General features: G+C 35.1%; 1 protein-coding gene and 1 pseudogene across 1 annotated transcript in view; one reads left to right on the forward strand and one right to left on the reverse strand.

Annotated features, from left to right (window-relative positions):
* The window catches only part of MARCHF1 (membrane associated ring-CH-type finger 1), an 820,720-nt gene that overhangs the window by 426,055 nt on the left and 370,501 nt on the right, over positions 1-24,164 (forward strand). The window lies entirely within an intron of this gene.
* Positions 5,658-10,859, reverse strand: LOC101009857 (annotated as a pseudogene).

Below are 24,164 nucleotides of genomic sequence, written 5' to 3' on the forward strand. Positions count from 1 at the left end.
AATTTTCCAACTGTGCCTGGAGCTATGCCTCAAAGACTGAGAATTCCATTTACTGTAAGTCATCTTTAGCCAGATATATACTCCTCAGGGCATTTCAAATATAAAGTCTCTACCTACTAGCAAATATAATCAGTCTAATTTACCAGAGGGTTAGTAAGAAAGGAGATTGCACCAGGTCATCTGCATTTTTTCTTACCTTAAGTGCTGATATGGTTTGTCTGTGTCCCCACCCAAAATCTCACCTTGAATTGTAATAATCCCCACATGTCAAGGGCAGTGCCAGGTGGAGATAATTGAATCATGGAGCAGGTTTCCTCTATTCTGTTCTCATGGTAGTGAGTGAGTTCTCACGAGATCTGATGGTTTTATTTATAAGGAGTTCCCTGCTTCCTGCTTCACTCTGCACTTCTCCTTGCTGCCGCTGTGTCAAGACGGATGTGTTTGTTTTCCATTCCACCACGATTGTAAGTTTCCTGAGGCCTCCCCAGCCCTGTGAAAGTGTGACTTAATTCAACCTCCTTCCTTTATAAATTACACACTCTTGGATATTTCTTCATAACAGCATGAAAGCGGACTAATACAGGTGCGTCATTCAGGTTAAAAGAGTAAGTGGATCTTTCTTTTCACCCAGCAATCCAGGTAGTTGTTCAGTGTGCCATGGTACAATGTAGTCATGGTGGCAGAGCTGGAGGCTACATAGTTAGCTCCACAGTGTACACTTTTCCTTACCAACGCATATCTGGCTGCTATCACTACTGAATGCCTAACACTTTTAAGAACAGAAATCAGTATAAAACCCTCAAAGGCACCCTCCTAATGAGGGCCAGCCAGTCACCTCATTGCTGAGTGATTGCACGCCTTACAATGGGGAGGAGATAGTAATTTGTCATCATTAGATCAAGATTGTATTGTGGATATACATTTGCTTTTTGTGCCTCAAATCTTTATATTAGCACAAATATCTGTGGCCTTATTTACCTCCATTTTATTTCATATAACATTTCCTAAGACCAAGATCCTCATGTCACACTAAAAGAAGTGTGCCAAGTGGTTTCATACTCAGAGAATTATATGATTTTATTCATGGACTTTATCACTGTAAAGCAGGTGGCCTGAGAGTATGGTGGAATGGTCTATTGAAAACTTAATTCCAGTGCAATTTGGAGATCATCTCCTGTTTTAAAACAAGATAGATTTTATCTTATATAATGGAAAATATGTTTTGAGCCATTGACCGATATGTTCTGTTATGTGTCCTATCGCCAGGATATATGGGTCTGGGAATCAAGGGGTGGTGGATGGAGTCACATCTCTTGCTATTTTTCTTAATAATCCATTTAAAATTTTTTTGCTTTATTTCCTGTAATTTAGACTCTGCTAGTTTCAATTTTTTACCTCCTAAGGAAAAAGTGCTTTCAGCATAAGACATAATAATACTTTTAGTGAATTATAAGTTGAAATGGCCACTTGGCCAATTTGTGCTTTCTTGCCATTGAACCAACACGCAGGTTATTGCACTGGCTGGCTTGATTGATCCTGATTACAAGGAAAAATTAGGTCACTACTCCAAATATGTCAGCAAACCCAAAAGATTATTTAGGATGCCTCCAAGTCCAACTGCAAAGGTTAATGGAAAATTATATGTGTGTGTGCGTGCACGCACACACAGGTGCATGCATGTGTTATATATGTATATATTTATGTTGTATTTATATATGTTATATATTTATATATGTAAAACCACTGAGAATTCAGATATCCTAGGAGTAAAGATTTGAGTTCATTCCTTTCTACCAAAGACAAAAGGCATATAACATTGATAATAAAATAAATAAGTTAAAAATTCAACTATACCTTTTGTTATTAACCATATAATAAAAACTATGCATATTTTTATCATATATTTGGGTAATTAAGAATATATATGTGTATATATATGTTTGTATGTATATGTATATATTGGCTAATTTCTTTTTCTCGTCCCTCATTTCATTTATTATTTTATGTAAGGCTTGTTGGTGGTGGCTTACTGTAGGATTTAGTCTTGAAGTTGCAGAGTATTCCAGTGGGATTGTCACTGAAGTAGAGGACTACTGAACATCACTAGACAAGTATAAATTATGGTCACTTAGAGATGAATATGTGAGAGTTTAGCTTTTATACCACTCTTGTTAGGGAGAAGGTGAGAGTGATTTCATTTATACAACTATACGTGTAACTTGTATGGAAGCATAAAACTGGTATTGTTTTGAATGGAAGTTCAAGTGCGTATACATGACTACCAAGGATGAACTGTTTCCCAAAGCCACTCTTATGTACTCTTCTTGGAGAGGCTGAGCCTGAGGCTCTGAGAACTACCTTTACTTTTCAGCTGTTAGTTTTACCTAATTGGGGACACTGAGGAAAATGAGAAGGCGGGGAGAAAAATTTTGTTTAGATCAACATCATTCTAGCAGATGGTGTTTCACACAATCAACTGCAGTTGGTTTACATCTCAAGCTGATATAGTCATTTTCAGAACCAGCCTTGATGTGCATACACACAGATACCAAAAGCAGATGGGTAGTGCCTGCTCCCCAGAGGCCTCAGTCCCAGGTCACAATGTCCAATCTCCACAAGCTTGAAGTACCATCATTAGCCAAGCATCACACCAGCCTCAGAGATTTGAGCCTCAGTTCCTAGTGTGCTCTTCTCTGAATTTCTCAGGTACAAGAATTAGTCAAATATATTTGGGTTCTCAAGAGAAATAGAAGCAATGGTATATATGCAAGCACACCTCATTTTGTTGAGCTTCACTTTTATTGTGTTTCACAATGCAATTTTGTTATTTTTACACACTGAAGGTTTGTGGCAACCCTGTGTTGAGCAAGTCTATCTGCACTGTTTCTTCAATAACTTGTGCTCACTTCAAGTCTCTGTTACATTTTGGTAATCCTCATAATTTTAAAAATTTTTCATGGTTATTATATTTGGTATGGTGATCTGTGATCAGTGATCTTTGATGTTACCATTGGAATTGTTTTGGGACACCCTGAATCATGCCTACACAAGACTGTTGTGTGTGTTCTGACTGCTCCATCATCGGGCCCTTCCCCTGTCTCTCTCCCTCTCCTCGGACCTTCCTATTCTCTGATACACCACAAAACTAAAATTAGGCCAACTAATTACCCTACGATAGCCACTAAGTGTGCAAGCAAAAGAAAAAGTCACATTTCTCAATTTAAATCAAAGACTAGAAATAATTAAGCTTAGTGAGGAGTGCATGTTGAAAGTTGAGATAGGCTAAAAGCTAAGCCTCTTCTACCAGTTAGCCAAGTTGTTCATGCAAATGTAAAGTTCTTAAAGGAAATTAAAGTTCTACTCTAGTGAATCCATGAATGATAAGAAAGCAAAACAGCCTTATTGTTGATATGGAGAAAGCTTTAGTGGTCTGGTTAGAAGATCAATCATTTACAACATTCTCTTAAGTCAAAGACTAATCAGAGCAAGGTCCCAACTCTCTGTGAAGGCTGAGAGACTGAGGAAGCTACAGAAAAAAGGATGGAATCCAGCAGAGGCTGGTTTATGAGGCTTAAGGAAAGAAGTCATTTCCATAATATAAAGAGCAAGGAGAAGCTTCAGCAAGTTATCCAGAAAATCTAGCGAAGATAATAAATTAAGTTGTCTACCTTTAAAAACAGATTTTCAATGTAGTTGAAAACATCCTTTTCTTGGAAGAAGACACCACCTAGGACTTTCATAGCTAGGGAAGAGAGGTCGATGCCTGACTTCAAAGCTTCAAAAGACAGGCTGACTCTTTTGTTAGGGAATAATGCAGCTGGTAACTTTAAATTGAAGCCAAGGCTTATTTACCATTTAGAAAATTGTATGGCCCTTAAGAATTATGTTAAATCTACTCTGCTTGTACACTTTAGAGTAAACAACAAATCCTAGATGACTCCAGAGCTCTGATGGAGATATACAAGGAGATGAATGTTGTTTGTATGTCTATTAACACAACAGCTATTCTGCAGCCATAGATAAAGAGGTAATTTCAAACTTTCAGGTATTATTTAAGAAACACAGTTTTTAAGGCTGTACTGTAGCTGCCATAGATAGTGATTCCTTTGATTGAATCTCGGCAAAGTAAATTGAAAACCTCTGGAAAGGATTCATCATTGTAGATGTCATTAAGAGTATTCGTGATTCATGGGAGGAGATCAACATATCAACATTAACAGGAATTTAGGAGAAGTTGATTCCAGTACTAACAGATGACTTTGCGTGGTTCAACACTTCACAAGAGGAAGTTACTACAAATTGGCAAGAGAACTAGAAAGAAGTAGAAGTAGAGCCTGAAGATATGATTGAATTGTTACGATTTCGTGATCAAACTTGAACACACAAGGAGTTGCTTCTTTTTTTTTTTTTTTTCTTTTTTTCTTTTTTTACTTAAAAAGATTTTTTTAGAGATGGGTTCTTGCTCTGTCACCCAGGCTGGGGTGCCATGGCATGATCATGGCTCATTGCAGCATTGAAATCTTGGGCTCAACCAGTCCTCCTACCTCAGCCTCCTGAGTAGCTGAGACTACAGATGCATACCACCACACCTGGCTAATTAAAAAAAAAAATTGCAGGATGGGGTATTGCTATGTTGCCCACGTTTGTCTCAAACTACTGGCCTCAAGCAATCCTCCTGCCTCAGCCAGGAGTTGCTTCTTATGGGTAACCAAATAATGTAGTGGGTTTTGTTGTTGTTGTTGTTGTTTATAAAACGTAATTGTATTTTACGTTACTCTGCTGTTACATAGGACATATCATTTTCACAAGGCTTTTTTGGGACAATGGTCAATGGTTAGCAATGCACAATAGTGGTCCAAATCTCTAAATAACAATGCTAGACAAACTGGACTCCCCCTCACATATGCACATATCTGCATGGGAGAGTACTAAAGTTGTAGACTTGGACTTGAGTACTTTTATTTATTTCCCCTTTGTAGTGTATTAAGAAATATCATGCACTTTAATTCCCAAAAGCAATTCTTGTATTCTGGCAGCAACATGCTAATTCTATTACACAGCAAAGTGAATACCAGAACTACAAAGGCAGGAGGTGTAAGTGAATTTTTATTTGGAAGGGAGGTTGTCAACATAAACAGCAGCAAATAAAGAGTGAATAAGGAAAGTCCCTCTTGCCACACCTCCATAATATGTGATATAGGAGGCATTTCAATTTGTGACCTCCAGCCAGAAATGGCAAGTGCTTTTCCATTCAATCTAATACTTCTGGATTCCTACTAAAAAGGAATATATTAGGAGCATGGAAAAGTTGCTTGTTGAAAGGAAACCCCAAAGAGTATGAGAGGGAATGTAGAAATTAAGAAGTTATGTGGAACACTCTTTAAAGTGTAAGTAACTACATTTTCATATCTTCACAGTAATACAAAACACAGTCACTTGCAGAACTGGTTCAGATTACTTAAATACCAGATACATTTTTCGTCCTCTACCTAAGTGTTTGGAAGTTGCTTATGTTTATATGAAATGAAGGTATTAAGACTACAGCAGTAACTGCACACCAGGAAGGCCAAGACAAATCAAGGAATGAAGTTTTCCTAATGCTGCAGTGTGAAAAGACTATAAACAGGTGATTCCATATGCATAAATGGGTTTCTTTGCTATAGGAAATCCAAGTGGAATAAGGAATGGAGATGTGTAAAAAGGTTTATTGAAGGGAAGAAGGATGACACCATGGGTTTAGTTTCAGCCTCTTCTGCTACATCACATTCTTCTCTTTCACTGTCTGAGGTCCATAGTGTTAGGTTGTCTCTAAGCAACTGCATAATGAGGGTGCTGTCTTTGTATGACTCTTCATTCAGTGTATCAAGTTCTGCAATGGCCTCATCAAAAGCCATTTTAGCCAGCGTGCAGGCAAGCTCTGGGTGATTATGAATCTCATAGTAAAATACCGAAAAGTTAACAGCAAGCCCCAGGCAGATTGGATGAGTGGATTGTATCTCTTTCTTGCTTATATCAAATGCCTCTTGGTAAGCTCCTTGGAAATTATCTGTCATTTGTTTTTGATTCTCACCACATGCAACTTCAGCAAGGTACTGGAAGTAACCACCCTTCATTTTCAGATAGAAGACACCAGTCTCTGGACTAGTTGCATTGGCTATCAAATATTTATCCAATAATTCCAGGGCTGTGGTGCAGATCGATCTCAGCTCGGACTCCACTTTCTGCCAATAGTCCTTAATCAGCTGCAACTTCTTGTCAGAGGTGTCTGTCTTCTGCTTGATGCTTGAGATGACCCTGCAGGCAAACCTGCAGTCCCCAGCCATATTCTTGTAGGCCACGGAAAGCAGGTGGCACTTCTCCTTGGACAGCTTGGTGCCCTGCATGGTCATGGCCTTTATGCAGATAGCCATATCATCACAGCACTTGGGCAACTTGGCCTTCTGGATCAGCTCCATCTTCTCTGTGGCAGGCGTGTGGGTGAAAGTAGTTTATTGAGATGGAATTTGCTCCTGGTGAAGGTGCTGTGAACATTGTTGAAATGAAAACAAAGGATTTAGAATATTACATAAACTTAGTTGATAAAGCAGCAGCAGAGTTTGAAAGGATTTACTCCAGTTTTGAAAAATATTCTACTGTGGGTAAAATGCTATCAAATAGTGTAGCAAGCTATAGTGAAATATTTTGTGAAAGAAAGGGTCAATCAATGTGGCAAATCTCATTGTGTTATTTCAAGTAATTGCCATAGACACCCAAACTTTGGCAAACACCACCATAGTTAGTCAATAGCCATCAAAATCAAGGCAAGAGGCTGGGCGCGGTGGGTGGCTCATGTCTGTAATCCCAGCACTTTGGGACACCAAGGTGGGTGGATCACCAGGTCAGGAGATTGAGACCATCCTGGCTAACATGGTGAAACCCTGTTTCTACTAAAAATACAAGAAATCAGCTGAACATGCTGGCAGGCACCTGTAGTCCCAGCTACTTGGAAGGCTGAGACAGAATGGCGTGAACCCAGGAGGCGGAGGTTGCAGTGAGCTGAGATCGCGCCACTGCACTCCAGCCTGGGTGACAGAGCAAGACTCCATCTCAAAAAAAAAAAAAAAAAAGAAAGAAACAAATCAAGGCAAGAGCCCTTACCAGCCAAAAGGTCATCACTCATTGAAGGATAAGACAATCATTAGCTTTATTTTAGCAATAAGGTTTTCTTTTTTTAAAAAATTAAGGTATGTACATTGTTTTGTTGATATAATGCCTAGTGCACTTAATAGACTACAAGGTAGTATAAACATAACTTTTATATGCATTGGGAAACAAAACAAAAAGTGACTCGCTTTACTGCAATATTAGCTTTATTGTTATGGCCTGGAATTGAACTTAAAATATCTCTGTGGTATGCCTTTATATACAGAAAGATTTATTTCAAGGAATTCGCTGATACAATTATGGAGATTTGGTAAGTCCAAAATTGATGGGGTAGGCCAGTGTGCTGTAGACTGAGGGAGAAGTTTTAGTTCAAGTTGCAAGTGTGTCTTCCTGGAAAAATTCTTTTTTGGGAAACATATGTCTTTGGTCTATTTAAGCCTTCAACTGATTGGATAAACCCCACCCCCACATTAGGGAAAGTAATCTGTTTTACTTACCGTTGTGTTAGCCTTTTGGGCTGCTACAAATACCATAGACTCAGTATATGGTATTCCGTTATAAACAATGGAAATGTATTTCTTTCTGGAAGCTGAGAAGTCCAAGATTTAGGGACTAGTATATTCAGTGTCTGATGAGGCCCCATTTTCTCAAAGATAACCATATTCTTGGTGTAACTTCTCATGGTGGAAGGAGAAAACACACCTCCTGAGACCTTTTTTTATGAAGGCACTAATCCCTTTCATCAGGGCTCTACCCTCAGGACCTAAATACCTTCCAAAAAGCCCCACATACTAATGCCATCACTTTGGGAGTTAACACTTTGAACATTTGAATTTGGGGCAGGTACATGCATTCAATTACAGCACCAATTTAAATGTTAATATTACCCAAAAAACAGTCAGCTCAGGCTAGCATAACAAAAATACCATAGACAGGGTGGCTTAAACAACAGAATTTATTTTCTCACAGTTCTGGAGGCTAGAAGTCCAAGATTGAGGTTCCAACCAATGCAGTTTCTGGTGAGGGCTGTCTTCCTTGCTTGCAGATATTAGCCTTCTTGCTGTGTCCTCACATGGCGAGACAAAGATATTTCTCTTTTCTTCTTGTTAGAAAGCCACCAAACCTATGGGATTAGAGCCTTACTTTTTTGACCTCATTTAACCTTTGTTACCTCCTAAAGTCCTTATCTCTAGATACAGTCACATTGGGGGTTCAGGCTTCTGCATATGCATTTGAGGGCATGGCACAATTTAGTCCACATTATGCCCCTGCCACTCCCCCAAAAATCTTACGTCCCTATCTCATGCAAAGTACATTCATTTCATCTCAATAGCCCCAAAAGTCTTAACTTATCCAGCATCAACTTTAAAGTCCAAAGTCTCATGCAAAAAATCCTCAAAATTATCAAATTATCAAAATTATCAAAAATATCATCTAAATCATACATGGATGAGTCACAATGCTCTTTGACAATGTACCTAGTGAACCAAAACCTGTGATTTATCTAAGGCAGAATTCCTCTCCAGCTATACACTTGTAAATACAGACTGTGTTTTCAAAATATCGTGGAACAGGCATTGGATAGGTAAACACTTCCAGAATCATTTAGAATAAAGTTTGACTGAGTATCTGGGCACTATGGCCCAGCTATAGTGATACATAAAATTAATCATCACACAAGGAAAACAACAACAACAACAACAAAAAACACACCATTTTCAAAGGCCCAAACCACAAGTCCTTTTTCCAGACTCCTAAAGTAGCATCATCACCTGGAACTCATGCCTTCCCCAAAGGTCTGAGTCCCAACTCTCCTGGGGTCCTCTGTTGAATTTCTGAGGTATCAGCAATGACCAGTTGGTACCCATTCCCCAAACGATTTTAATTCTAGGTCTCTGGTGTCCTCCTCTGAACTTTTAAGTTCTGAAAATATCAATGTCTTTATTTTTGCTTTCCCACCCTAAGAAATGCGGGTTGATTCTTACAGTTACTGTCTAACTTAGTATTCCCTGTTTCCTTTTTCATTTCAGTATACCTTAAAAATACCGCATGTTAAATTCTCCACATTAAAATACTTGACAAAGTTTCTATTTTATCTTTTAATTCATGACTGGTATGCCATAATCCTGGTTTGCCTGAGACAACAAATCTATCTATCTATCTATCTATCTATCTATCTATCTATCTATCTATCTATCTATCTGTCTATCATCTCTATTTCCAATGTGTTTTTTACAGCGCCCTCTTTCACAAAAGTGTCTTAGTTAAACAATATATTACCATGCTAAAAAAAAACCAACCATGTAGTAGAAATCAGAATATATGGGATCTAGTCCTGCCCTGCAAAAAATGTCATGTGGCCTGGAACAAATCACTTAACCTAAGGAGTAGATGATTATTTCTACCACTTATTATAGGTCCTAAACTCTAATTTCATCATCTGTGATACTGTCATACAATTTACCTATATATGCTTAAATGTGTTATCATTGAGATATTGATAAATATATACCTGGTTGGCATTAGAAGGTGCCACAGATGGCATGATTTTTAAGCAGTGTTCTGACGAAGGGGAAAAAATACTTAATCAGCAAGAATGAACTGTAAGAGCTTTTCTGAAAAAATTGTTAAGTCAATCTGATCACTATAGCACCAGAATTATTGCAGCAGAGAAGGATAAATATATATGATAATTTTAAGTACATAAAACTGTAGATAAAAATTAGTAGGTGACCTTCATTGATTTTTTTTTTCTCTGTACAGGCACTGCTTTAAGTGCTTTGCCTATAATAATTCTATGAGGCAGCCATTATTATTGCTACCATTTTACTGATGAAAGACTTAGGAGGGTAAAATAATTTGTTTGAATATGTGCAGCAAGGAAGCAGTGATCCTAAGAAATGTACCTAGTTGTCTAATTTCATAACTTCTGTACCATAATTTTAAATATCAAGATTAATGTAGCTGGATATAGAAGAAATAAAGTTACAATGAAAGTTTGATGAGAGAAAGTATTCTACTTAAGCTCTATTAAAATATTTGGATGATTCCTTTTCAGAATTATGCCTATTTTAAATATCAAATATGTTTTGGTATAAACAATGTGTTATGTGTTCTTTCTATTTAAAAGTTACAAAGCTTCTTAAATAGAAGCATATATAGGTCTCATTTTTTCCCCTTTGTCCCATTGGTATCTTGAGGACTACAGTATAGAAAACAATAGAACAGTGAGATTTCAAAAGTTATATTAAGAAAATAATATATTTTAATTTCATTGTGGTTAAAAATTTAAAACCCAGTGAAAAGAAATTAAAAAGTTAGTCCTTAAAGTAGACTTTTTACCACTCTCTGTGTGTCCAGTTTTCCTTGATTTTTACTTTACGAATTACTTTTTTACATTTAGTCTTTATAATATTGATATATAAATTAAATCAGAATTTTAATGTTTTTGTTCAAAGGCTGCTGCAAACTTGATTGAAATATCATTTCTGTCCAGAGTTTTCAATCAAAAAAGAATATAGCAACTCACCTTTCTGTCACTGTGATAGTGCAATTAAGATTGCCTCAAGTCAGTTACATTCTCTTTGTCCTAGATTCCTCATCCATAAAGTGCAAGTCACAATACCAACTACCCTAGAGTTGTAATAATTGTAAAGTCCACCTAAATGCCAAAAAGAGTCCTCTGCCACCATGCCTAGCTCTTCTTCCCTATCCATTGTCTGATTGCTTGTCCTCTTGCGCTTGTTGTTCTGCTTTATCTTACATTTTTGTTTTGACTAGCTACTTGGAGGTTAGCATCTCCAATCAAAGGCAGTATGTTGATGTGTTGTTTTATTTTAATCCCTTTGGCCCAGCAGAATAATTGGTATATAGATAATACTAAGTAAATTTTTATGAAGGGAAAGAGTACATCAGTGAAAATGAGTGAGTGAAGTTGATAAAAGAATCCTTTCAATTTTTTCTACTGTAGACAATTACATAGAAGAATTACATAGAGAATTTCTCAAGAGCTTGAACATCTAACTGAAGCTTTTCTAACAGGAGTAAACTATGTATACCCCATTCAACAACAAATGCCTAATTCAGAAGTGGGCAATCATTAAAAAAAGAGGAGAACTTGGATAACAAATTAACAGAAAGAAAATGTACAAACTTCATTCCTTCATTTATTATACTTCATTTGGAAGAGAGAAAAAATATTTAAATCTTCATACAAAGATCCATTTGCTCATGAAGCTCTGCTTGTGTGAGTGTACATGTTCAATATTCAAATAGTATGCTAATTTAAAAGTTAGACTTGATCTCATCTATCATCTTAGAATTTTTATAAAATGGATACACATTAACTCCTGGGTGCATTTTACCTTTTACTCAGCAGGTAAAAGGTAAAAGAGTCCATAGACATTCTATCTTTCTTTATTAAGGACAATTTCTATAACATTTGTTTTAACGATGTATATAGCTTACTCTAAAATTATTCTGCAAGCTAACCAGGCAACCTGTTTCATTTTAGTTCTGGAAAAGTTATTTCTTGAATGTAACAAGTTTAAAATGAATATCAGAATCAAGAAGTCATACATAAAAACTTCCTACGCACTGAAAATATAAAGGAAGCACCTCTATGACTTAAAATTTGCATAAATTCATTGTTATAAAACAACCCTTTCCCCCTTTTTTCCTCACAGGAAAGTGTTTGTTGGCTGAATATAATATGCAAAATTCACACTTAAACTTTAGTTTCAATGAAAGTAACTGTTTTTGCCAGTTCTTTACAAGGATAGTGCCAGCAGTTTATTTAAAATTGAAACTTTTTCAGCTGCAAGACCAAAATTATGAGTCTTGTTAGGCTTGTCTTATTTGTAGTCATCTGAAATACAAATCTAACCAGTAGTAGGAATGACATAGTCTAAGAAAGGAACACTAATCACATCAAGTTACACTGTTCCATTTTACATGTCAAAAGTGTGAAGTTTCATTGTAAAAAGGAAAGAAAATACAAACATTTAAGTCTGTCTCAAATACAACAAAATTGTGATATTTGAAATATTTTTCCCAAATCAAATTTCTTGTCTTAATTTGGGAGTGATTGGAAGCGTATGTAGCATTTTGATAGCTTAAAATCAGCATTGATTATACCACAAAATAATAAAAACTAATATTTTTACTTCTATTAATATTTAGCTGTTCTATGACATATGTATTCTATTTTAGAATTTTGTTTGTTTTAATTTTGCTAGCATTCTCTGAATTAATAAAGTTAACTATGTTCCTTAGGAGACATTTTCATGGATTATCATAGTTTATCTTGATACCTGATCAAATTGTGGATTAGGAATAGTAAACTATTCCTCTTTTTCCTTCTTTAAAACTCTTTAAAATATAAATGTGTTAGTATTAGAGAAATGCAAACTAAATCTCAAATGAGTTTCTACTACTAATACATACACCAAAATATGTGACATTTTTTAAATTACTGATAATTCTAACTGTTTGTGAGGATGTAGAGTAACTGAAATTTTCATATGGTATGTTGGGAGTGTAAATTGATAAAACCATTTTGGAGAAGGATTAGACATAATTACTAAATCTAATTCTATGCTTTTTTTCCTGGAAATTCCATTACTATGTATTGGCCCAACAGTTAAGAGTATATGTTCACTAAAAGACCTATACAAGAATGTTCCTAGCAACACTATTAGTCATGTTATTTTACTAAAAAAAATCCAAATGTCCAATAACAGTCAATGGATAAATATAATATAGTATAGTCATATAATGCAGAAAGTTTTTGAAAAACTCCAACTGACTGCAAAAATGTAGATGAATAGTACAGTACATTAAGTGAAAGCAGCCAGTCACTAACATCTATGATGTATGATTTCATTTGTATGAAGTTCAAAAACAACCAAAACTAGCCGATGGTTTTCTGAAGTCAGAATAATGGCTACCTTTGTGGGGCAAAGACGGCTGTTAACTGGGTGTTCTGTATTTTGACTTAGATGGTAATTATATAGTTATGCTAATTCATTATATGTAACAAGGTATATACAATTAAGATTTTCCCCTTCATAAATGTAATACCTCAATTTAAAAGTATTAAAATATATTTATATGTAACTTAATTACTTGCATAGTGACATCCGAAGAAAGTAAAAAAAAAAAAAAACAAAAACCTCAGAATGTTTGGCAATACTTCTTGGAAGGAGGGTAACTTTGGATAAGTATTTATAAATTTTAATTATTAACTTTCATTTTTTATACCAGAATTTTTTCTTTATTAACAGGATACATATATTATGTCAACATTTCTGTCCACATATTTTAAGAGTAAATAGTATGTTGTTAGCTAATAATTCAACTACAACACCCAAAATGAGCAGTTTCTCTAAAGAGAGTTGGTTCAGTAAAGGTCAGTCCTACTTAAATTTTAATCTGACCCTTCTCATTCTTATGTTCTACTTAAGTATTTATATTCTATTTTCGTACCAAAATTATTAGATGTTTCTTAGTTTACATTAAGCTTCTTTTAACTGGTAGCACGTGAGGATTTTCATAGACAATTCTTTCTTTTGAACAAAATTGTGAATATATCTTCCTTGACCTATTTTAAGTATCATTCATTTGTGCTGAATACAAGTAGTAATGTAACAATGGGTTGATTTAAAAGAATTATTTCCATTGTTAGATAACTATTGCATAATAGTAATTAAAGCTAGAGACACTAATTAGAGAGCATTTCCACTTGGGAGTACATAGAACATTCAGATATTGAGTTGGGATGTCTGAGGAATGGACCATTTTATAAAATGAGGTTAATTTTTGACTCCTGAGTTCCAAACAAATATGGTATATCTGGGGTTCTGCTCTGAATAGCTTCATGTATGAATATAATGTTATTTTTTTCTTATTAATCTTTCCTTCCCTCTCTTGGAAATAATTAGTATGGCAAAAACTATTTTCAGATAAATAGAAAAACAAATTTCAAAAATGCCAGCCTTTGGCCAACCTCACTCACTTCCTGTAACAAGGTCTAAAAGAAGTTTATCAATGGTTACAGTTTTTCTTAAGGAGACCAAATTCAGAACCATTAGAAATCAACAGTTACTTTGGGATCTTAAAAATCTCTTTTAAACTACAGATTCTGCAGTTTTGCTCATGAGAAAAGCCATTCTGATGTTATTTTATTCCTGTATCCATAGGGCTGGATCAAAGATAAATTGGTTCATGGAAATGGAGTATCTATACAAATAAAGTTTGTATAATCATGTACCATGTTGCTGCTTAATTTATTTTTCCTGATATTATAATTATTAATTATAAACAGAAAGGAAAGAGAGACAGTAGAGCAAATTTGGCGAAGAGCTTGGACTTTGGATTAAGCCTTTCTAGGCTCAATATCTAGCTTCGGTATCTACTAGATGTGCACCCTTGATTACATTTCTTATCCTCTCTATGCCTATTTTCTCATCTGCAGTATTTACACCCACCTCATAGTATTGTCAAAATGATCAAATGAGTAAGGTTATTTATGTTTGTAAGGTCATAAGATAAATTCTTGTCACTATACATATTTTTTAATAAAATCACAAATTTGGAAAGCAAGTAAGTAAAAGAGAAAATCACCTGCAGCTCAACCACTGACATAGTCTTTATCTTTGTTGCTATATTCTTTTCTTTCACTGTTCCTTGTTCTATAAGGCTTCTATGTCCATGAACCTGATGTATTATGCCACACTTTCCGAGATGTTTTGTCCACATTTTACACACACATCTGCCTCTTTTCCTTAGCTCATGCTTTCTCTTCACTTATAAAGTCTGTTCTTCTCATCTTCACATGTCAAAAGTCCAGCCAGCCTTGACAACTTAGCTCAATGTATTGACTCCTTTGATTACTTTCTAAAAGAGGATCTTAATTTTTTCCTCCTCTGAAATTGTAAAGCATGCTGTCCTTTTGCAGTGTTAAGTAATTTTCCTCTGTGTCAACAGCATGAATATGGCATTTCATATCCTAGACTATAATATAAGTCTTTGGAAATGTTGTGCAAACCTTTCTACACTCTATGCATCAAGCACAGTTCTTTGCATAGATTAATGAATGCTCAATTTAAATACATTTTAACACAAAATACATTGATCTTAAAAATCAGATGTTCTAAGAATATTTATTGGCAGGCCAAAATAGTCATGATAAAATATTAGATGATATAAAACTGTAAGCCATATGATTACAATTTTTAAAAATAAAGTATCCATGTATTTTTTGTCTGTCTATCATCACCTATCACAAAATGACTGAAAAAAACTTTCTAGATGTTGACAGTATTTATGTCTGCATTATAAAATGCAGATGATTTAAGTTTTCTTTTACTTTTTTGGAAAATGTTTTTACAATTCTATCACCTTTAAAATCATAAAGACATAATATTGTAGCATAAAGGCATATTTTAAATACAATTATTTTAGCCTAGAAATATAAGAAATGCAACTGCCATCTTTGAAAGTTTGATTTTATGTTAGATAGATTTACTTTCCAATTTAAAGCATATTGATCCTAGGCTCACTGGAGTGAGACAGCATATAGGATAGTATCCTTCTTCCTTGCTTATCCTAAGTATAGTAACTGGCATGTAATAAAAACTGTAATGTTCAGCTTGGGCAGTTTTTCATAAGAAATCTTAAAAGAAACTATATTTTCCATACAGAAGTCTTAATTATAGAAAACAAAGTTTATTTTTAACTTGCTGTTAACATGTAGAAGGGAAAATCCTGTAGAGAGAAATGAAGAAATACTTACAGGGAGCTGAAAAAGAAGGAGGTGGTACTCATCTTCAGAACGATTTTTAATGATTCATTTTGAAAATGGATTTCATAACAGTACATATATAAAGGAATAATGCATAAGTATTTTGATTTTTTGAAGGGAAAGTGTTTGTCATTTCAGAAAACAATTAGAAGTGAGTTTCATTGATCTTTCAAAATGTATTTCCAAGAAATTACATTAAGTATTTTTCTACCTTGTGAAGTTTAGCAACCCTGGATCACCATTGGTGTGCTCTTCAAACACATATTTTAACACCTTTTTCCAGCAGGACTTTTTTCAAGTCTTGTGAGAGTTATACATACGTGACATTTGTTCATTTAGAGAACTCTTTAATTCTTTGACAATTTTTTCTCTACCTCTATAGCTTTGCTTAGGATAAAATTTTCTTATGATTATTTGGTTGAGTTAAATCTTACTTTATTGGTGATTCTTTTTTCTAAAAATTTAAAATAGCATTAAAATTGTTTTGGAAGAAAAATGCATTTGATTTTTTATATATCTGTTGAAAGAAACAACCCTATATTAATCAAATGGAAATAAAGGAGTTGTTTGTTCAGTGAAGAAGATCTATTGACGTGTGTCATTTGGCATTTAAGGGAGAATTAGTTGCTCTTAGTGAACTTGCTTTATTTAGCAGAAATATCTAATGTAGCTATGAAAATACATTAGATAGACATATTTGAAATTCAAATGATATAAAAGCAAACACCACTGATTCAACACCTAAGTAATCACATTGTTCACAGAATTGTAAATTACAATGGCTGTATGTGAGTAACAGATGGATGAATTAAATGTGTTCAGCAGCCTTTCTGTATATTACAGGAAGCCTTCCTGCCAGAGATATTTTGGTAGAGTACAACAGGCCTATGTGATTCACTGTACAATAGACAAAGGAAAATTATTTCCTGTTTAGTACAGAAAAGTGACCTAACATGAAAAACCTCAACGATGTTGATTTTATTATTATTATTATTATTATTATACTTTAAGTTCTAGGGTACATGTGCATAACATGCAGGTTTGTTACATATGTATACTTGTGCCATGTTGGTGTGCTGCACCCATCAACTCGGCATTTACATCAGGTGTAACTCCCAATGAAATCCCTCCCCCCTCCCCCCTCCCCATGATAGGCCCTGGTGTGTGATGTTCCCCTTCCCGAGTCCAAGTGATCTCATTGTTCAGTTCCCACCTATGAGTGAGAACATGCGGTGTTTGGTTTTCTGTTCTTGTTTAAATACGTTATAGAGGTACAAAATACCTTTGTCAATTTCCAAGATTCCTGAGAATTTTTCCCAACTTTAAAGTTTATTAACTAACCTATAATCATAAAAGAAGCAACAATCACTTTTTCGTCCAAAAATTTAATTCTAGATTTCCTGAGAATTAAACAGTTCTAATTATAAATTGATTTCTTTATTATGGTATCACCTTTATCATAGCCATTTTAAATCCAACACAGCTGTAATAATGTGAGAAAAATATATATAACCAATGAAGAATTCCTAAAGTATGTGTGTACTATTGCTAGCTTACTAGAAATTATTTTGTCTTACTGTACTCTCTTCAAGTTTTGATTCATAGTAATAGTCAAATTGTTTGCAAACACCGAAGTCCACAATAATTTTTATTTTCTTAGAATCTATGACACATTACCATTGGATTAAGGGCAAGCATGTAATATGAATATAAGCTTCTAGATATACCTTCTCTTTTTTTTTGGAAGTGATGATTTAAATCATTCCTGATATAGGCTCATAAAAATCGAAGTATGACATCCTGAGAAGATTTTTAGTCTTATCTTTAGGCATGATTAAACAACTCCAAATTAATAGAAGTTTCCTCTATTTCCAAAGATCTACAGGGGAATTAGATCCTATAACGAATTGATAGCATCATGTGTGTTTAAGAAAGAACATTTCCATCAGGCCATCTTTACTTCTTCTCATTTAATTTTCTTATCTGACATTTTATACTTATTTAGCCTTAGTTTGCTCTCTGTAGAAACACAAACATTTAGTATCAGTTTCTTTGGAAAAACATGCGTTGATATAATTCAATTTGAACCTGCTAAATCTCTCAAGTTGTACGTTTTTCCAAATTTTACATTGCTAAAGCTTTACAAGTTTTATTTTCTGAATTGTAGCCAGTTTGGCTACAATCTTTTGCTTGGATGCTTTTTACTTTTTTCTGAGTTTCTGTTTGTAAGAGGTTCTTACATTGTTCAGATTACAGTACTTAAAATAGTTAGGTTCTGGAAATTCAACTCTAAAACTTAGAGACATAGTTATTTTTCAGATTTATTTTACCAGGAAGATTCAATAACTGATTTCGCTTAATATATTTCCAAAATTTCTATTAAAATACAAAATTATAGCAAAAATCCTTCCCAGCTCTTGAGCTCTTGGCCCATCTATCTCTGTCAGTTCATCCTCTGGAGGCAGGGAATGCAGGTTGAGCTCAGAGGGCAGGATCCCAGAGCATACTGAGAGCATAGTGCACAGGAGTTCTCCCTGGACCAAACAAAGAGGAACACCAGAGCTATAGGAGCATACGGCCAGCAGTCTGTCTCCAGAGAAGCTGTCTAGGGCATAACTTCATTCTACAGAAATTGGCAAAGTCTGGAGTAAGTACAGCAAAGTAAAGCAGGCGTTAGAAGGTTAACATGTCGTTGAAGGTGAAAGCAAAGCATAATACTGATAGGAAAAACTACAAGGAATCAGCATCAATCGATGGCAATACCAAGTCTAGAATCTTTGACCAACCAAGAGAGTTTTATATGATTAATTCTTGCAAGAAGGTGAACAATTTCTTGGTTATCTGGGTTCTTACACATTAACAATATTAAGTCTATGTTTCCAGCTGGAATAGGGGATTTACCGTGTTTATGGTGAGGAATGAAAGCAGAGCTTGACCTCAGATCATTTCTAACCTTACCATTTACCATTTCATACATGGCCAGGAAGCCACTAAGTGCTTCTATTCTTTGGATATCATTTCTGAGTCAAATCCTACATAGGACATTTTCACGTGGTTACCTCATTCTAAATTAATTATTCTAATAGTCTTTATAAGACACCCATGAAATATTACATACTATTCTCATTTTAATGTAAGGAAATGCAATCAAGAAGACTTTATTACCTACGAAGATTACACTCTAATGAGGAGGAGTAGCCAGATTCAAATTGGGTTATGCTCTTTTTATTCATGAATAGGATGCAGGACATATACTTTCTTGTAGAATGGTAGATCTAATGTTGACCACTTATGACTAAAATAGAAAAATGCTATTAAAACAAAAGTGTTCTTAAGACATAGTGCTGAAATATGTTTTTTAGTCTGAGATAATGTTAAAATATCTCTGGATATTTTGAATTATTAAAACATTTTTGTAACCTCTTTTGAAAAGTGATACATTGAGATAACAGAGTTCATGCTCCTATTATGTACAATTCAGTAATGTGAGCTACATAATTGAGTATAATCATAGGAAAAATGGAAGTGCTTTAACATGTGTCTTTTTAAAATTCTTAAAATTTGTTACTCTATTTGCAGCTATAAATAATATAGATGCTAATTTCACAAACAAGGGAAAATACAGTAATATATAGAGAAAGAAAGAAACATATAAACTCCATCAGTGTAGGACATTGTAATTCTTTTGTCCCTCCTAATATAGATACAAATTTGACTTTTTGTTAATTTATAATTTTCCGTGCAATATTTCAAGTGTTTCATTTTTACTTCCCTTTTCATGAATTATTTATTTGTATTCATTTTCCTATTGTTAATCTTTTTCATAATGAAAATAGTTATTGTCTTATTTTCATTCTTATTGAAATATCTTTTCTCTTCTCCCAGCAACTCTAGCTAGGTTTAACACCTTTCTCCAATATTTTCACAATGAACTTTAAGGAAACAAAACAATTTTTTAACATTTGCTTTTCAAATAAAATTAAACTCATAATAACATTTGTTAGTCAATGGTACCTCTCTGGTTTCCTGCTTACAATCTTCAGAAGAAATCAATATCAATCATAGATTGTGTGTCAATATAGTTTCATAAATAAAAGAGAAACAAACTTTAGCTTTAGAAACTCTTATGGTCTTGTCAGAGTATTTCAAAGTATAGGAGAAAACTAAAAACAAATAAAAATTTATATTTCTCTTAGTTTCGCATATGTTCAGGCTACAGGAGGAAAAGAGTATCTACGAAGACCAGACTGATATATAAATCCCTACATAAGTTCCACAGTGATGAGCAAACGTATTAAATTGATGCAGAAACATTTTTGTTTTTCTCACAGAGCTTACATTGAAAAAATAATGCATTTTTTTTGCTCCTAACTGCTGATTTCTACCAATTAATTATCAGTTAATCCATACATTAGCAAAAATAAACACAACAAATCAGTAAATAACTATCTATATAAAAATAAATAAAATGACTTCAGATATAAATTTATTTGTAACTATAACCTGAAAGAAGAAAACATTACACGCATTTCAATGAACAAAAATGCTTGTAGGCCGGGCACGGTGGCTCAAGCCTGTAATCCCAGCACTTTGGGAGGCCGAGACGGGCGGATCACGAGTTCAGGAGATCGAGACCATCCTGGCTAACACAGTGAAACCCCGTCTCTACTAAAATACAAAAAAAAAAATTAGCCGGGCGAGGTGGCAGGCGCCTGTAGTCCCAGCTACTCGGGAGGCTGAGGCAGGAGAATGGCGTGAACCCGGGAGGTGGGGCTTGCAGTGAGCTGAGATCCGGCCACTGCACTCCAGCCTGGGCAACAGAGCCAGACTCCGTCTCAAAAAAAAAAAAAAAAAAATGCTTGTAATTATAAAGTGAAGTTGTATGTTCCTGAAGATACACACTTTGTTTTCTCATCACTTAATCCCTACTGCTGGATTTTCCCCATAATCAGATAGGCTACATTTCCACAATTAATGCTTCTTTTCACATTTTGGGCTCTTACCTTAATACCTTTTAATCCAATGGAAATGCCTCCATATATTTCTCTCCCTAACTGTGTGTGCTCTTAGAGTAGACACCATAAAAAATACAACATGGTCAAGAGCATGAGAAAACAAACAAAGGTCGGGGAGAAACTATTCACAAAACATCTATCTAATAAAGAACTTGCATCCAAAATATACAGGCAACTCTTTGCAACTCAAAAGAAGAAAATGCAAAAACCTATTAAAAATGGTCCATGGTGCAGAACTCAGAAATAAGACCACATATCTATAACCATGTGATCTTCACAAACCTAACAAAAACAAACAATGGTGAAAACATTCCCTATTTTCTAGATGATACTGGGAGAACTGGCTAGCCATATGCACAAAATTGAAACTGAACCCGTTCCTTACACCTTATACAAAAATAAACTCAAGATGGATTAAAGACTTAAATGTAAAACCCCAAACTATAAAAAACCCTGGAAGAAAATGGAGGCAATACTATTTAGGACATAGGTGCGGACAAAGATTTCATGACGAAGTCACCAAAAGCAATTGCAACAAAAGCTAAAATTAATCTAATTAAACCAAAGAGCTTCTGCACAGCAAAAGAAACTTTCATCAGAGCCAACAGGCAACCTAAAGAGTGGGAGAAAATTTTTGCAATTTATCCTTCTGAAAAAGGTCTAATGTCTAGAATCTACAAGTGGTGAGAGAGAAAGTATCAGAAAGAATAGCTAATGGATGCTGGGGTCTTAACACCTAGGTGATGGGTTGATCTGTGCAGCAAACCACCATGGCACATGTTTACCTATGTAACAAACCTGCACATCCTGCACATGTAGCCTGGAACTTAAAAGTTGAAGAAAAAATAAATAAATTTAATATCAGGAAAAAAAATGGCCCAAAGACCTGAACAGACACCTCACCAAAGAAGATGGCAAATAAACATATGGAAAGATGTTCAACATTTTATGTGGTTAGGGAATTGCAAATTAAAACAACAATGAGATACCACTACACACCTATCAGAAAGGCCAAAATCTGGAACACTGATAAGAACAAATGCCAAAGAAGATGTGGAACAGAAACCCCCATTCATTGCTATTGGAATACAAAACGGTACATTGTTGGAAGACAAAATAGTACTGTGTTGGAAGACAGTTTAACAGTTTCTTAGAAAACCAAATGTACTTCACCGTAAAATAAACCACAAGCTTCTTGCCCAAAGGAGTTGAAAACTTATATCCTAACAAAACCCTGCAAACAGTTGTTTATAATGGGTTTATTCATTATTGCTAAAAATAAATCATCAAGCAATGAAAAGTCATGGAAGAACTCTAAGCGCATATTACTAAATGAAAGAAGGAAATCGGAAAAGACTATATACTGTATGACTCCACCTATAGAACATTCTGGAAACAGCAAAACTATGGAGATAGCAAAAGGATCAGTGGTTGTCAGGAGTTGTGGGGACGAGATGAATAGGAGGAGAATAGAGGATTTTTAGGGCAATGAAAATTACTCTGTGTGATCCTATACTGGTAGATACATATTATTATACATTTGTCAAAACCCATAGAGGACACAACACCAAGAGTGAACCTTGATAGAAACCACAGACTTAGGGTAATAATGATGTGTCAGTGTTTTTTCATCAATTGTAACAAATTCATGTAGCACTCTCGTATGAGGTATTGATAGTGTCAGTGGCTGTACATGTGTGGGGGTAGGGAGAATATGGAAAATTTCTGTATCTTCCGCTCAGTTGTGCTATGAACCTAAAACAGCTCTATAAAATAAAGTCTGATAAAATATATGCAAAGCACAAGGAAGATACATGTGGCACTATTTCTCTGATAATGCCAAAGGGAAGTAGCCCAGTTGGTGTGTTTCTCAGAGCCTAGGAATATAATTTCAGTGACTCACGAGATCACCAGGGAGGCAGTGATCATATCCCTGGCTATTCACAGGCACATCTTCATAATCACCTTTCTCTTAATCCCTTCTACTTGTGCCTTTCCCCTCTCAGACCCTCACACACCTGTGCACCTGCTGCCTCCTCTTCTCAGAACTTCACACACCTGTGCACCTGCTGGCTCCTCTCAGACCCTCACACACCTGTGCACCTGCTATCTCCTCTCAGATTCTGGCCTGCCATGATTCTTAGAATGACTTCTATTGTAGTAGAGTGGGAGGACACCCAATTTTGATGCCAGTTTTTGTCACTCTGATATCTAGGCATTGAATTAAAAAGGTCCCTGGCTCTGGGGCAAACATTAGCCTGTGTAACAAATTGTGGAGATCCCTGTTTCAAAAGACTGAGGGAAACTAGCATTATATTACAAAGGTGATTGTTGCTTTCTGCCTGCACTAGTCTACTTCAGTTACATGTACCGATCCATACATTTTCCAGAGACGCAGATCAACCTGCCTCATCCCTGGCATTCACTCAGGCTCCAAGTTTCATGCACTGGCCACGCAGAGGCAGTTTACAGCAGATTCAAATCAGGTTCTTACTGAGTTCAATGAGAAGACCCAAACTGTCTAATAGCAGGCAGAATTAATTGCCATCCTTCAGAAACTACCGAATTTGGTACTAGAATTAAAATCTCTATATTCAGGTTCTTAAATGGGAAGGTTTTTGGATCAAGCCACTGGTCAAGTAGGAAATCAAGCAAAGCTCTTACATACTAGAAAACAGTGAGCTCTCAGATCCAGGCCAAGGCTGATGGATCTTACTACCTGACTATTGAAGGGCCCCAAGACTGCTCTAACAACACCCATTTCCATAAATATGGATCAATAAACACATATTCATTCTTTATAATTAGACTGTATTGTTAGAATTGTTTTAGGTTTATAGAAAAATTGAGCAGATAGTACAGAAGATTGCCATATACCCCTCACCCACAAAATTCACCCTGTGGTTAAAATCTAACATTAATATGATATATTTAGTACAGGTAATGGAATTATATTGATACATTATTATTAACTAAAGTCCATAGTTTATTCAAATTTTTTAGTTTTTGCCTAAAGTTATTTTTCTGTTCCAGGATTTCATCCAGGATACCATATTACATTTAGTTATCATGTCTCCATTTGCTTTTCTTGGTTGTGATAATTTCTCAGTTTCTCAGTTTTTCACAGTCTTGACAGTTTTGAGGATTACTGTTAGGATGCCTGTCTACTGGAGTTTTTATATTTTTCTCATGATTAAGGTGGG

The sequence above is a fragment of the Papio anubis genome, chromosome 3 (assembly GCF_008728515.1).
Source record: "Papio anubis isolate 15944 chromosome 3, Panubis1.0, whole genome shotgun sequence".
Classification (NCBI taxonomy): domain Eukaryota; kingdom Metazoa; phylum Chordata; class Mammalia; order Primates; family Cercopithecidae; genus Papio; species Papio anubis.